Below are 14,389 nucleotides of genomic sequence, written 5' to 3'. Positions count from 1 at the left end.
AAACTTTAACCGTGACTTTGCTCAGGACTACCACTCAGTCATTATTCCAAAAGACAGTTTATTTTAAAAATATTTAGTTATCCTGTCACTTTCTAAATATCAAGCAATTAATCAGTCTCTCTGTAGGCCCTTTAACTATTAAACTGAGAGCCTATTCCCATATCTACCATGCCAACCACCCCTAAGTACTTTGGACCAAACTTGCAATTCTTCTCACCCATTCTCAGTAAGAAAATTATTTAAATACAGAACTCCTTCTGATATTAAAAAAATGATCATTGTCAAAAGGTCAGTTTGTTCCTTTCCATTTGAGCAGAAGAAAAAAAAAATTTTTTTTATAGTAGTTTGATCTCTTTCAGTTCATTTTAAAAAAAATAAGTTTGTCTTTACCATAAGATGTCTTTAAAATTATGGTATGACCTCGAGAGATTTACTGTGTACTAGCTGTGATCTGCTTCCCACTTGTCTCATGATTTTGGAATACTAAAATTTATTACTCTATATTAATTTATTAAGATTTAACTCCTTAATCTGTACCATTTTACTGTATGATTCAGAGGGGAAATTCTGCAAACATTACAGTAACAAAGAGGATATTAAATTGTCATTGACTTGACATTTTCTTATTACTGAATTGCTTAACATGTTACATAAGTGTTCTTTCATTGTTGAGATCTCTTTCTTTAAAGTAGGGGTACTTCAGAAAGTTCAGTGATCTTTCCTTCTGATATTTTTGAAATATAGGAAAGTGAAAAAACACCAAACTTTGCAGAAATGTATCTTTTAGTCCACTTTTTAGAGAAAAGCTAAGTCTGATCAGAGACTAAAGCAAATTACTAAGTAACAGTTAATTATCCACCAATTGTTCCTGTGACTTAAGCTTTACTACAGCCATTTCTCTTCCTTTTTAAAAACTTAATACCAAAGCCAAGAAATCACACTGAAACCAAATAAATTATCCACTGAATTGTAAATTGGTTTCTAAAATATTTTTGACTGAAAGAAAACTTGTTTTCATTAGAAATAACTGTTAAACAAAACTGTTGCAGGTCCTGACTTGACAAAGTCTGCTCTGTACTTCCAGCACAGCTGCAGCACAGCCTCAGGAGGGACTAAAGGCTTCAGGAAGTATTTTCTCTGTAAAATACTCCATCCACAGTCTGTGTAGCACTTGTAGCACTGCATTCTTCCAGACCTAGGCTGACTGAAATTTATACCATCTGAAAACCTTCCTCTGTTAGAGCATGCAGATCCAGAGTGGTAAAAATTTCCTTCAGCTACACAGAGATGGGGGCAAAGGGTAAATACAAGCAAAACTCAAAGAAGATACATTTCACACAAACAAGAAACCCCCAAGAACTTAAACTTTGTCTGCAGCTACTCGAGTTTAATCCCACATGTAACTGGAATTTGATGGAAAGAAATAAGGGTAGAAGTTTGACCTTGAGTACAAAGAACCTGGAAGCTAATAGAAGTCCTCAGACTTCCAAAATCTGGATTTCAGCCACATTGAATGGACAAAGTTGTCTCATAAAATATAACAGACAGCCCCAAACCTGTTTGGTTTGGATTTTTTCCAGAAAAGAGTTACATACCCATTTTCAGCTACGGTAGCTAAAATTCAGCTAAAACACAGTAGATAAAAGAAAACTTGACTGAAATTTGAGGACAAAGGCAGTCTGGTAACTTCTGATCATAATTATTTCCTTTCAGGAATGCAAAGGAAAAACAATGTCAGAGTTTTTGCTGGACTGATCAGATCCTTAACTCAGCACACCTTGAAAATGCATAACCAAGAATAACATACAGGACCAAAGGCTCTGGATAATATTAAACAGAAGACACTTAACCAAGGATAACAATCAGCACAGAAGATTGTGTTGTGTAATTGCCCCTGGCAGCATCAAAGCAGTACTGGTGTGATTAAAATAGAAACCTATAAATTTACTGGGAACAAATACGGAAAAACTGTGGTTTTCAAAAAGCCAGGACCTTGAAGATCCATGAAATGTGCACCCAAGGCCCTCTGGATAAGAGTAGGAAGAGTGTCCTTCCAATGTCTCTGACACTACAGCGTACTGAGAATTCTTTTTCTGAAAAATACAATCATGAAGCATGTCACAGGGAATGCTGAAGTTTGAATCCTGATTTCTGTCACACAGACATAAATGCAGAGAAATTCCATTGACTACTGCTGTGAAAAGAAACAATCTACTAAAATTCTATCTAAAAATACTAACTTTAAAAAACCAGGAATGGATAATAGCAAATTGACATACATCAACTGAGTATCTAGAACAAAGGGAGCTAAGAGCAAAGAATAGGTAGAACACATACTTAAGAACTAAACAATCCTATTGAATAATATGGGATTGTCTTTTTTTCATTAAAAACCAGTTGATACTGTTGAGAAGGTCAAGCCTGTTGCAATGATGGGCACATCCATAAACTGGAGTGGACACCTGTTACATATTCAGCTTTTGACAGAGTTGCTGTACAGCCACAGTAAGGCTGATCTAAGTGTTGACCCACATGTTATGATCTGCCAGCAACAAAATTTGTTCCTATACTCCTACCTTTTGCATACATGTGTCAATCTGAGAATGCTTTTTTCTTAATCTGAGACAATAGACATTTTCCTTCTTTTTATTACACTCATCAGGAATGTTCACATAGTACTAGCAAAGAGGTTTTTGTAATTTCTGTATCTAGGTTCTATTCATGAATTTTCTATTAGATAAAAAAGTGCCAAGTCACTTTATAGACAAAGAGGCAGTGGTACAAAATGCTTACAAGTGACCACTCAGATTTTATAATTCAGCACACTTGGACAGTCATGATTAAGCAAAATTTCATGGGACAGGGCTCCTTACCTGCACCTATCTTTGGGCTAATCACTTACTCATGACATAAAGGATTTTTTAATATTGGAAGTATTAGAAAATCCCAGTGTGTAACCATGACCTAAACATGGCTCAGTGATGCCAGACCACAGAAAACAAAAAGAAGGAGTGATGATTCACAGGTGAGAAAATAATAGAACAGCCCTTCTATACAGAGAACTATCCTTTACTTGAGGAGAAAGCTATTTAAATTGAAAAACATAACATTCATACTCTTAGACTTGCATGAAGAACATAGTGGCTTTATGGAATAACAGCAGAAGCAGCACGTTCACAGCAATGGCTGCACATGAATTAATATTTCCTCAAGTCCATGACAAATTGCTCAATGAAAAGTGTTGCTTCCCCCAGAATTAGAAATAATTAGAACAAGTTATTCAATTAAGAATATTCCAGTCCTCACCTTATGAAGTGTATGCTCATTGCAAATCATTAACTTTTTCAATTCAGAAAACAGTTTTCCTCTGCAGCTCTAATAATCAGTGGCAGACAAATTTTAAAAAAAATATGTATTTACTGTCCTACTGAGGCAAAACATACATACAGGAAATACAAAACAGGAAAAAAAATAAATACATTTTAAGGTTGCATATTGAAGGAACTGTAGCACTGTACATGCTAAGGGTGGCATTATGGACATACTTCATGTTATGTTGAACTAAACATTGGGGGGAACAAGTATGTCCTTCACAGGGTTTAGGGACTAGTTACAAAAAGCACTGTCTGCAGAGGCCTACTGCAGCGTTGGACTGCTCCTTTCAAACCTGAGAGTGGGAAACCACTGGAGCTCAAGGGCCTGGGCTGGGGGGTCCTCACAGTTCTTACTGCTCTCAGCAACACTGAAGGTCATTCACTAAATTATAATTCAAATAAAATTAGGATCAAAGGACTGACATCACAAACAGAAATACAAAAGTTTGAAAGAACTGTCTGAATTTGAGTTCCCTTTTTCCCACTAGCCCAGCAGGGGCTGAGTTTCTTTATGATGAAGGCCCTCAGCAAAGGTCTGAGAACTGAAAACGTGAGGGATGGTCAGCATTTCTCTGTACTCACATGGCAGTGACAGGAAGTCCCGTGTGCAAGGGGAATATAGGCTGCAACAGTTAAAGCAACACGGGGACAGCAGAGATTTAGCAGAGAGTCATGGGAGTTGTGTGAGCTGGACAGAACATGAGCAGCGATAGTAAAGGACCCACATGCAGGTAATACAGTGTGGTTTGTGTGCACACATGTACAGCCCCTGTGTAACTGTGCCAACCAGCTGAATCCTCCCATTACTTTCCTCTCTTCCCCATCTTCTACTCCTCATGCACGTGAGTGTGTGTGCCCACCTCATCGAATTGTGCATTTTGGTCAACCTTGCTTTCTGTCCTCATTCCGTTTCAAGACCCTCTGTGCAAGCTAGAAAATTTTTTATAAAATATCTCTGTATGGGTTATCAGCATTGTGCTACTTTGTATAAGTTCTGCCTCAGTTAGTAGGACTGCAGTGGTGAAACCAAGGGAAGACTCAACCTGAGGAGATATATTTTCTAGTCATTACCCTCTGAAGTGAGGATAATGAGTTTCATCACAAATAGACTGTCTTTGAATATATCAAAACACCCAACATAGCATTATTGAAAAACCCAAACCACTGAGTATCTTTTCTCAACAGACACCTGTGTCTGCACAGACATCCTGACCCTGGATCTATGTAGCTCCATCCTTATCACTGTCTTGTCACCTGCACTGCAGCCATTCCACTTCAGGGGGTCAGCTGGCACAAACAGTGGTTAAACAAGGTCTATCCAATGTTTAAGCTTAAGATGAGTAAAAAAAGAAAAAACAATTTCTTATTCAAGGGCAGAGAAAAGTAACATTACAAGAAAAATTTAGCAGCCTAAAGGAACAGCCTCACAGTCAGCTATCGCTGCTTTTTCCTTGCATTGATTTTATCTCCAAAACTCTGTTAAACCTTTGATTTTGCAATCCACCCTGAAGAAACTATAACCATTTATAAAAAATTTAAATAGATGGAAAAAAAAAAAAGAAAAAAAATTAATTAAATGTTTAGACCAGAATGAGAAAAGAATCCTTTCAGATCAGAGTGAGGTTCTTCACTGTAGCTTGTTGGCATTAGTGGTTACTTTCTGTTAGGCTGACATCTTTGTCATTATATCAAGTGTAACAACAACAAAAAAATGCCTCCCTTTAAAGCCCTCTTTGAGGCTTGTGGTCTGACAGATGGATAGATTCCTTCAGCCTAGATCTCCTTAGTCTCTTCAACTTTTACTGGGAGATATGTTGTTTCTCTTAAAATTAGCTTGCTGTTTATTTAAGTGAAGAACTAGATGTCTGAACTGTACTGGGCATGTCAGAAAGACATTGCCTCCCAAAGTGGCAAAAGCAGCAGATAATCTGCTGGCAAGCTGCTCCAAATACATTCCAGGCAGCTTGTCTTGTGAGGAAGCTTTAAGTTCAGTGGAAAGCTAAATACCAAAGCTAGGAAAATCCTTCTATTCATAAAAGAAGGATTCAATTTAAAAGTCCTTCTAAATTCAAAAAAAGAGACCAACTCATTGAAGCTTGAAAAGTTTACCTCTATTCTTCCACCATGAAGTGAGTCAAATGTATAGGAATTATATTCATGGCCAGGCACAACAGTAAAGGTGATGCTGATTTTCACTGTTAAGACATTACTACACTAATGACTACCTGGATTTTACAAGAGAACTCTCTCAATTATTTTACTTAGAAAATTTATTAATGAAAACAACACTGTCCAGGGAAGTGAATTAGTGTTGGTCCACTGAAATAGCAGTTACACAATTTATTTTATTCCTGCCAGCAGATCCACAGTTAAGATCCCTCAAGCAAACAGAATCCAGAGGCACAATTGAGTTTAAGTACAGGATTATGTTCAGTCCACTATTTGATTAACTTAATCCTGATCTCTAGAACTGGCTTCTTTCACCAAGTCATTCCAGACCACTGAGCTGCTGAGATACAGAAAGCTTCTGGAAGTGGCAGTTATAGACAGAAAAGAACATTTTTCACTCAATGGAATTCAGGGACTTCCTTAATTTATGCCTCTAACTGAACTAATTTGATTAAAGTTTTGTTCCATTTTCTTTTAATTAGCCAGGGCAGCTTAAATTAATTATGTCTTATGTATGGATGCTGTACCAGGATGTTTCATGCAGGAACAAATATGAAATTTAAAAAAAAAAAAAAAAAGTCTAAAGGTTGTTTAATCTAAGCTACCAAGAAAGATGCACTGAAATGTAGTATTGATTTGCCTTCATTGATAAAAATGCAATGTCCAGTTCACCACGTGGCGGTTTAAAAGCTATCGTGGCCAGTGCTGCATGAAAATCTCCACACCAAATTGTGTGTAACGCTGCAGGGTGTACACTGAAGGGTAATGCTGTGCAGCCACCAGCCTGGAGCAGTCATTGCTCTGCTCCTGATGACAAGGACACAGTCTGTACATGAACCTAACTCAGGGACAGAGAGGTGAAATTTTTAAGTTATCTGCCTCCAGTGCCTATTTGCATAAAGCTAAATACAATCTAGTACACATTTAGATATGGGTATGTTCTGAGTTAATCAATTCCACCAAGCTATTCTCTGGTGTAAATAAAAGAAAAGTCTGGTCTGAACTGTGCATGTATTGTCTCTGCTGGTAGAAAATGTAGGCATACCTCATGGACAACTGGACAGTTGAAAGTTCTTGGTGTAGCATTCCCCGTTAAAAGCAGTTAAATCTGTTGACCTCATTTGTCTTTGATGGTTACATCACTTCGAGACAACTGAGGACAAATCTCACTTTCCAGTGCTACTGTTCCAAGCTGTTCAGCAGCAAGCACCAGTAGGTAACAAGCGCCATGCCACATCCTCACAGTCAGAGCTGATGGAGAAAGAATACCTGCTTTTTAGCCAGAGCAAAAATCTGCAAATTGACAAAGAAACAATGGTAAAAATTCAAACCTCTGATTTTTTAAAGAAAGATGGGGGTTATACTCTCCCTCTTGTTGTACATAGGTACAGTATTTCTTCTCTTTTTCTACCAGCCATCACTGGTTTATTTCTTTCTACCTGGTGAGTCAAAGTTTGAAGCATAGCTTTCTGTAACTTCTTCCTCCATAGCTGCTGTCTTTTTTTATAGGTTCCTTGCTGGATACAGCAAATCTGCTGTACGCTGTGGCAGTCATACCACATTATATATCACAGAGCACAGCTTGCTTATTTTGCCATGGCTATTGCAGACAGCTAGCTAATATGGTGAGAAATACTGTGCCCCAAAACAAACTGCATATGAAATTGTTAGGACAGGGGCTGTATGCTAGCACAATGTAGAATTAAGCTTGCATACCACACTTGTAAATTAGTGGGAAGAAGAATCATAGCTGGCTATTAAAATGTATTGCTTTTAATGCAAGGGGCTCTCTTATGTTTGTTCTTAAACACTGGGGGTTTCTTCCTTTCAGTTTGTATTGAAAGCTTGACATTCCAGACTGTGAAGTTTAAAAAAGCTGACCTTGAAAACACAGTCACATTTATTTTTGAATGTTAGTTTAGCTTCACACCCTGGAAGTGGCTTCCTGCCTTCCAGATTTTGCTGAGCATTGTATGACCAACCATGCCTGAACTCACTGCACAGCTCCCTTCAGGCCACACTACAACCATTCAGAACCCATGCACTGACGGCTTGAAATACAAAAAATGTCTGTTTTAGTAACCCATGCCACGATTCTAATCACCTCCACCCTCCTTCACCAAACAGTGACCTGCTCAGTTGCACCCCTGATCATTTTCAGAGGTGGCAGGCCAGCTCTCTGTAGCAAAATTTTTCTGGGATCTTCCTCAGCATCAGCTCAAGGGCATTTTTACTTCCTCACAGACTTCATGCAGTGCTCCCACTGATTTCACACCCAGGCAGGTACTTCCAAAGGAGGACCTTTTCCACCTAGAAAGCTGAAGCATTCTTGCTGAAGGTTTTACACTCCCCACACAGAGCAAGCACAGCACAGCTCCCTGACACCTGCTAAGCTGTGAGAATTCTCTTCATTACAGCAATCTGGCAGGCTGACATTAAGGGTGAAGGGGTTGCTCTGTTGATACCAACTTGTAACATTTCCATGAAAATTCCCTAACAGCAGTAGTATTACTATCTACGCAGTAATATTGATAGGCATTGCGAGAAGCAAACTATGAGAAAATATGCACAGTGTTCTATGGGGAAATGTGGGATCCTGTCAGTGTTGTTGACACAGCTGGACTTTAGCAGTAGGTACAGCGCTCAATTCAGGCATTAACTTTATGCTCTCAGGCTTTCCCGGGCACTAAAGATGCTGGGCTAAAGACACTCAGATATAGACAATTCCCAGAGATGGCTGTTGAAACACAGAACACTGTCCTAATTCCTGAGATTTCCAGGTAGCTGCAAGCTCTGAACAATTAAATTTCAGATAGCTGTGAAAGAATCTACAGTACATTACATTTAAGTTTATATTTCTTTCACATATGACCCAGTTCAGAAAGGCTTACTTGGAAGGTATTTCTCCATCTTACAAAGTCACTTACTCACCACTCAAATGGACAATACCCTCTCCTCACACCTCATGTTTCACATTTAGCATCACATTTAACTAGATTTACAACACTGTCTTTAATAGAATTGCTCCTGAAATGTACTAATGCAGTCCATAATTAGGGAATAAGCACATGACATAGCAAAATCAGGATAGAGTAGTTTACCTGTTTATGACTGAGAGATGAGCTCTTGTAACTTATTACATGTACACTCTTAGTTTATCCCAATGACAAAGTAAACCGGGCTAACCTAAGCCCAAATTGAAGAATGAGAGGACAGTAAATGGCTGAAAAATTATTAACATTGGGGGTACTGGCCGTTATCTACTGTGCTACAGAGAATACTGTTAAAATAAACAGCAAGAAATTCCCCTCACCACCAAATTCTCAGGGAACAATTATTGCATCTCCAACGAGAAGAAAGGAAATAACCATTAATGATTATTTTTCTATGTTAGGCTAAAACACCTGTTACAGCTTAAGGGATTTTTATTTGTTTTCACTGCACATAGTGCTGGAACACATATTGTGCAATAATACTGTTATGTCAGTGCTCTTGTAGAATCACAATTTCTTCTTAGACAGCTGCAGCATTTACACGGATTTATTAGATCCAAAAGTCCACATAATCACATCACCTGAATAAAAATTAGGCATCTGAAAGTTTTACATAACCACGGCATTTGCAGTTGGACAGGATGGTGCAGAGCTCATGCTGGAGTAGCCTTAAAAAGCAAACAGACTTCAGCAGTGCTGAAACTGCTGGTACTGCTTAACTTAAACCAGAATAACCAGAAGTTGAATCTTTGTGTAACACTATGTTAGTCCCTTCCAAAGACACAAGCGAAATCAGAAATCAAGGCTCTCAGATTAATTTGTCTTTGGCTCATTATGACACACTCAGTCTTCGCTTGATCCTTACTCCAGGTAGGCTGGTATGAACTCATTTAACTCCACTCAATTAAACAGAGAATTGCAAAATTATGCCAGCTGATATTTCAGGACTGTGATCCTTCATTAAAAGGGTTCTGCTAAATATCAATTTATTTTGCTTAATAAAATGAAATGCTGTGCTATCCAGCACATTGTCAGAATAATGCTTTCAAGTACACGGGGGATGTAATTCTCTGCATAAAGACAGACTGAGAACAGCAAGATTCACAGCAGGTGTGAGAGCTCAGTTCCACAGCACTGAGAGAAAAACACTGCAAAATCTCAGTGTGGCAAACTGCACCATACACAGGCACAGAACCAAGCTTGTATCCTTTAGAGCTCTCAGGATAACATACAGAAAGATGAGAACAGCATGTTCTCAGTCACCCTAACACCCTGGTGCAGACCCACTATGACTGGACATTAGCAACTACCACACCAAAAGCCAGCCAATCTTTTTAGCCATTTTACAGCTGCCATTTAAACTACATCAGTACTGCAGACAGCCCAGGAAAAGGAGTTATTGGACCTGGTAGACAACAATAAATAACAATCAGTGAGTACCATCAGTCATGATATGATTTAATACTGGGCTGAAGGTGCTTTCAAAACCAAAAGTATTTATAGATAGCTGGCTAAAAACACTGACAACAAACAGCCATAGAACAAAAAAAAAATGTTAGCATTTTCTGGATGTCCTTTTTCAAAAGCAAATATACAGTGATTTACTTCAAAGCAGCTAGAATAACTGCTGAAGCTGATGTTTATAAAATCTAAATACAGTTGACACAAATGAAAAAAAACTCTGCTTTCAGTTACACATGTAGAACCTCTGTAAGGAGCAGAATTTGTCCCCAAGGGAACATACTGTGCCTAAGAGGGAAAGGGCCTTAGAGCCAGACATAAGCTAACTGGCCCAGTTCTCTTCTCAGCTATACCCCCTTAACTGTGCTTCTGCAGCGAAAAAAATCATGGCACTTCTTAAAAATAATCAAGTCAAAGGAAAAGGATATTTTAAAACTGAGTATCAATTTTGTCAGGAAAATCAAGGGGACAAACCATCAAAGACAGCTTAAAGATTCAAGTAAGTAAATATTGGCATTTTTTGGTGGCATATTGCCCCAGCTGCAGTCACACTCTTGAGACATTCCCAAGTTTAGGGAGAAACTGCAAGGTGTTTGTAAGGAATAAATTAAAAATGTCATCCCATAAGTTACAATCAGATTTCTGCCACTGTGCAGTAAACAGCATCTCCATCTCCAAAAAAACACTGGAACAAATAGAGAAAGATGTAAAAGGGGAAGTGAGAGAAGCAAGAGAAGAGTTCAAGTTACGGTGACAAACAATTCACGTTCATATCCTGTAAAACTGGAAAGTCAAATTCTTCACATCTTTCAGCTCCATCTATGTGTTATGTGGCTTCTTCAGGGCTACAGCTGGCCCATATTTTGGTCCAAATTCACCAGTTCTCCACAAGTTTTTTCTGTACTTTCCTCTTATTCATTCTTCAATACTGCACACCTTTTTCTTTTTTCTCAAGTCATTCTTCAGCACTGCTCTTATCTCTTTTCAATTACTGAAATCATTGTTCATCAATTTTAAATGAGCTCAAGGAGCTCATATAAATAATTTTAAAATCCATCTTTCTGTTATAAATTAGTATTTCCAGAATTCATTCATTCTTCCACTCATTCTACTATGTCACTAATCTTCTACCCAAGAATTTCCTGAATATTTTCCACTTTTGGTCTAAATTAAGAAGTTGACCTCTGAAACTCTTCAGCATTCTATTTTTACCACCTTAGACATGAACATGAGCAGAAGCACATAAAACCGATCTCAACTTCTACTGAGTTGGCAAGAAAAATTCTCATTCACTTTTAGAGTAATTTAGGAATAGCAATTCAACACTAACTCTCTACAGTGTTACAGTCTACAACTGGGAGCCTCAAAACATTCCTCTGAATTTAAAAGGCTTTGCTGAATCACCAGAGTTCCTTTCAAAACACCTTTGATCTTCAAACCTGGAGGGAACTTTTAAAGTTTATTTTTTCCTCGACTGCCTTCACTGGCTGACAGAGCACGTGCTATAGCCACCTTGAATCCTTATAAACCACCGGGATGCAGTGCTGGAGCAAACTGGGTGAAGCCATCAATGTGCCTCCTCACACAGGTTCCAGCACTGCCAAGCAGCCCTCCTAAGGGCATTTTGAATATCAGACAGGGCAAATTTTCATTTTAAATAATCCATAGTGCTATTGAGAGCATTGGAAGCTGCCCAGACATGAGCTTCCAGTGTCCTGAAAAGCCATAATTAGCCTGATTGCTCAGGGAAAGGATGACAGAGATAAGCTTGCCAGTTAGTGGTCATTCAAGCACAAAGACCTAAAGAAAAACCACTGCTTCACCAACTGCTTGGAACAGGCCAGCACTGGAATGCCAACAAACTCTGGCTTAGTTTGGGAAAAACAACTCACCAAATGGAATGAAAAGGAGCAGAAAAAAGGAAGAAGACTCTGCAATTTCCCAGCAACATCCAGCCCCACATGAACTAGTCCTCAGCATTAAGTTCTCACTCAAGGAAATGACTGGTAGAGCTCAACATTGTTTGTAGTAATAACATAAAGAATGTATAATTAATACAGTCCAGCTCTCATACCTTATAAAATAGTAACATTTCTTATGTAAATGCAGAGTGCCATATTTAAACCAATTGTCAAAAGATGACACAGTTCAATTTAAAAAAAACATATTTCTTTCTGTTTAGCCTGTACTGCCTAACCCAGACTCACCAATAATTTAAGGCAGGTACCTCCACAAAACAAACTTATTAAAGTAGTTCTTAAGCAACCAAGAACAATCAAGACCCATTGTGCTCTAGCAGTATTTTGTTACCCTCTTGAATTGTTACCCTCTCTACCTTGCACACATTTCAGAGCAGAGGTTATTCTGTGGCTGACCACAGTGAATTGCTCTTTTATCACTAATGCATTTTCTTTCACGATGCTGCTTCAGTAGCAGTTTGCAGCAAGTTCACACCAGTTTCTGAATTTCTTGCTTCTGGTGTCACTCTTCCTTATGCTGCCAGCTTCCACCACCTAGCTGCTCCCACTTTTCCTGAATGACTGTAGAGCACAGCCTCTGGCATTGGAAACACAGCCCAGGGCTGCCATTCTCAGAGGATGCACTTCACCCCACAGATAGTCACCAGTATTTCCTACTCTGCAAGTATAAAAATATAAAAATAAAATATAAAATATAAAATATAAAAATATAAAAATAAAGCCTATTGATTCCTATTGCATTTAATACTTTTTTTTTTTTAAATAAAAAGATGCCACATAAAAAAGGGTTGGAAGACAAAGTGCAGAGCACATTTCCAAATATCCATGAATTAATGTTAATGCGTAGATAATTTTTTTTTTTTTAAAAAGTCTTCTAAAGTGCATGTTACAATAGTAAGTGACTAAAGTAATTTCTCTGATGCATGGAAGTACACAAATATAACAGAAAACTATTTTTAAAGTATTATATATTTTACATGCACAAACTAATTCACTATCCAGCATAAAGTACTGCAGCATTACTTCCATTAAATGAAACTAATTTTCCAGAGAGGCAAAGAAGAAGAAGCCACAGTTCTGACTGAGAAGCTACTGACCAACTATAAACTATCCATTATTATCAACTGGTCATTACTCTAACAATTACAAAAATAACTAAATACTTCAGCTACTAAGTCAGAACTGTGTTAACAAACAGGTGCTTGATTATTAGAAGACACTTCCAGTATGGAAAATGGAGAAATTTTCTTTATTCTATCTAGAATTTTTTTCCAGTACCTATTCTTATCTAGCAGTGTTTAATCACGGGTTCCATTTACACTATTCAAGTTTTCTGTAACTAAGTTTTAGTCTAAAATATATACTTTGCCTGTGAGCCTCTATTAATAGGAAACTCAATATCTAAGCCATAAAATGCAATCTCTAATTTTAACTAATGTGATGGCAAATGCTAACTCAGGACGACGAGATGCCTCTCCCATGGTGTCCCACAGGGACATCAAGCACAAGGAAACTACATTGCAGCACATTCCCAGTGATAACAGACATGCTCTGGTTCTTTCACCAAAACTCTGCTGAAGTGCATCAAAACTTCCTGCCTGGGAGAATCAGACTCCACCATCTATGTCCATGAAACTCATCAACGGTGAGTTCAGCAAACTGGCATCAGCAGAAGCAAAAAAAGAAGTAAGAACTACCTCAACTAGAGGGCCACACTCAGTGGCTTATTTATTACTGACTGGTTTGTCTCTACATTTTAGGATGTTTTAAGCTATTTAACAGAAAACTGTGTTAACAGCTATTATTCATATTGGCTTTCTGTTTAAAAACAGCAATTCTTTTCTTTTGCAACTTATATCAACATGTAAATTCTTATAACTAAACAAACATCAGTACAAAACACTATTATTGTGAATATAATTTTCTATTTTGCAGCACTGGGTGAAGCAATTCAGTAAATTTAGAAACCATCCATAATAATAATGAACTACACATTTAAGCCGTCTTGCATCATCAGTTTTCAAGCAGAACACATTAGTGAGTGATCACACTAATCAGAATGTACTACAGCTTGATAATGTTTTTCATAATTAGAATTATTTTGTCAGTCATTTTAGGCCAAGTATTTAAAACACAAAATTACAAATATTTCAACAACTAAAATCTCGAAACCTCATGGGATTTTTTCCTCACTTCTCATGAGTGTAATTTTTCTTGTGTATTTGTATTTCTTTGGAGTCCTCTCAAGAATGGCACCATAGCACGAGAACCAGAAAAAAAACTTACTAGAAAGAGAGGTAGAAAGAAGCTCTCCAGCTAGAAAAATTTAGCAAGATACTGAATTCATTTTTATATCACAATCATTTTCCAAGTCCAATTTCAGCTATTCATTTTATATAGCATTTCCCAATTG

Source organism: Corvus hawaiiensis, chromosome 6 (genome assembly GCF_020740725.1).
Source record: "Corvus hawaiiensis isolate bCorHaw1 chromosome 6, bCorHaw1.pri.cur, whole genome shotgun sequence".
NCBI classification, from domain to species: domain Eukaryota; kingdom Metazoa; phylum Chordata; class Aves; order Passeriformes; family Corvidae; genus Corvus; species Corvus hawaiiensis.
This window is presented reverse-complemented; position numbering follows the sequence as displayed.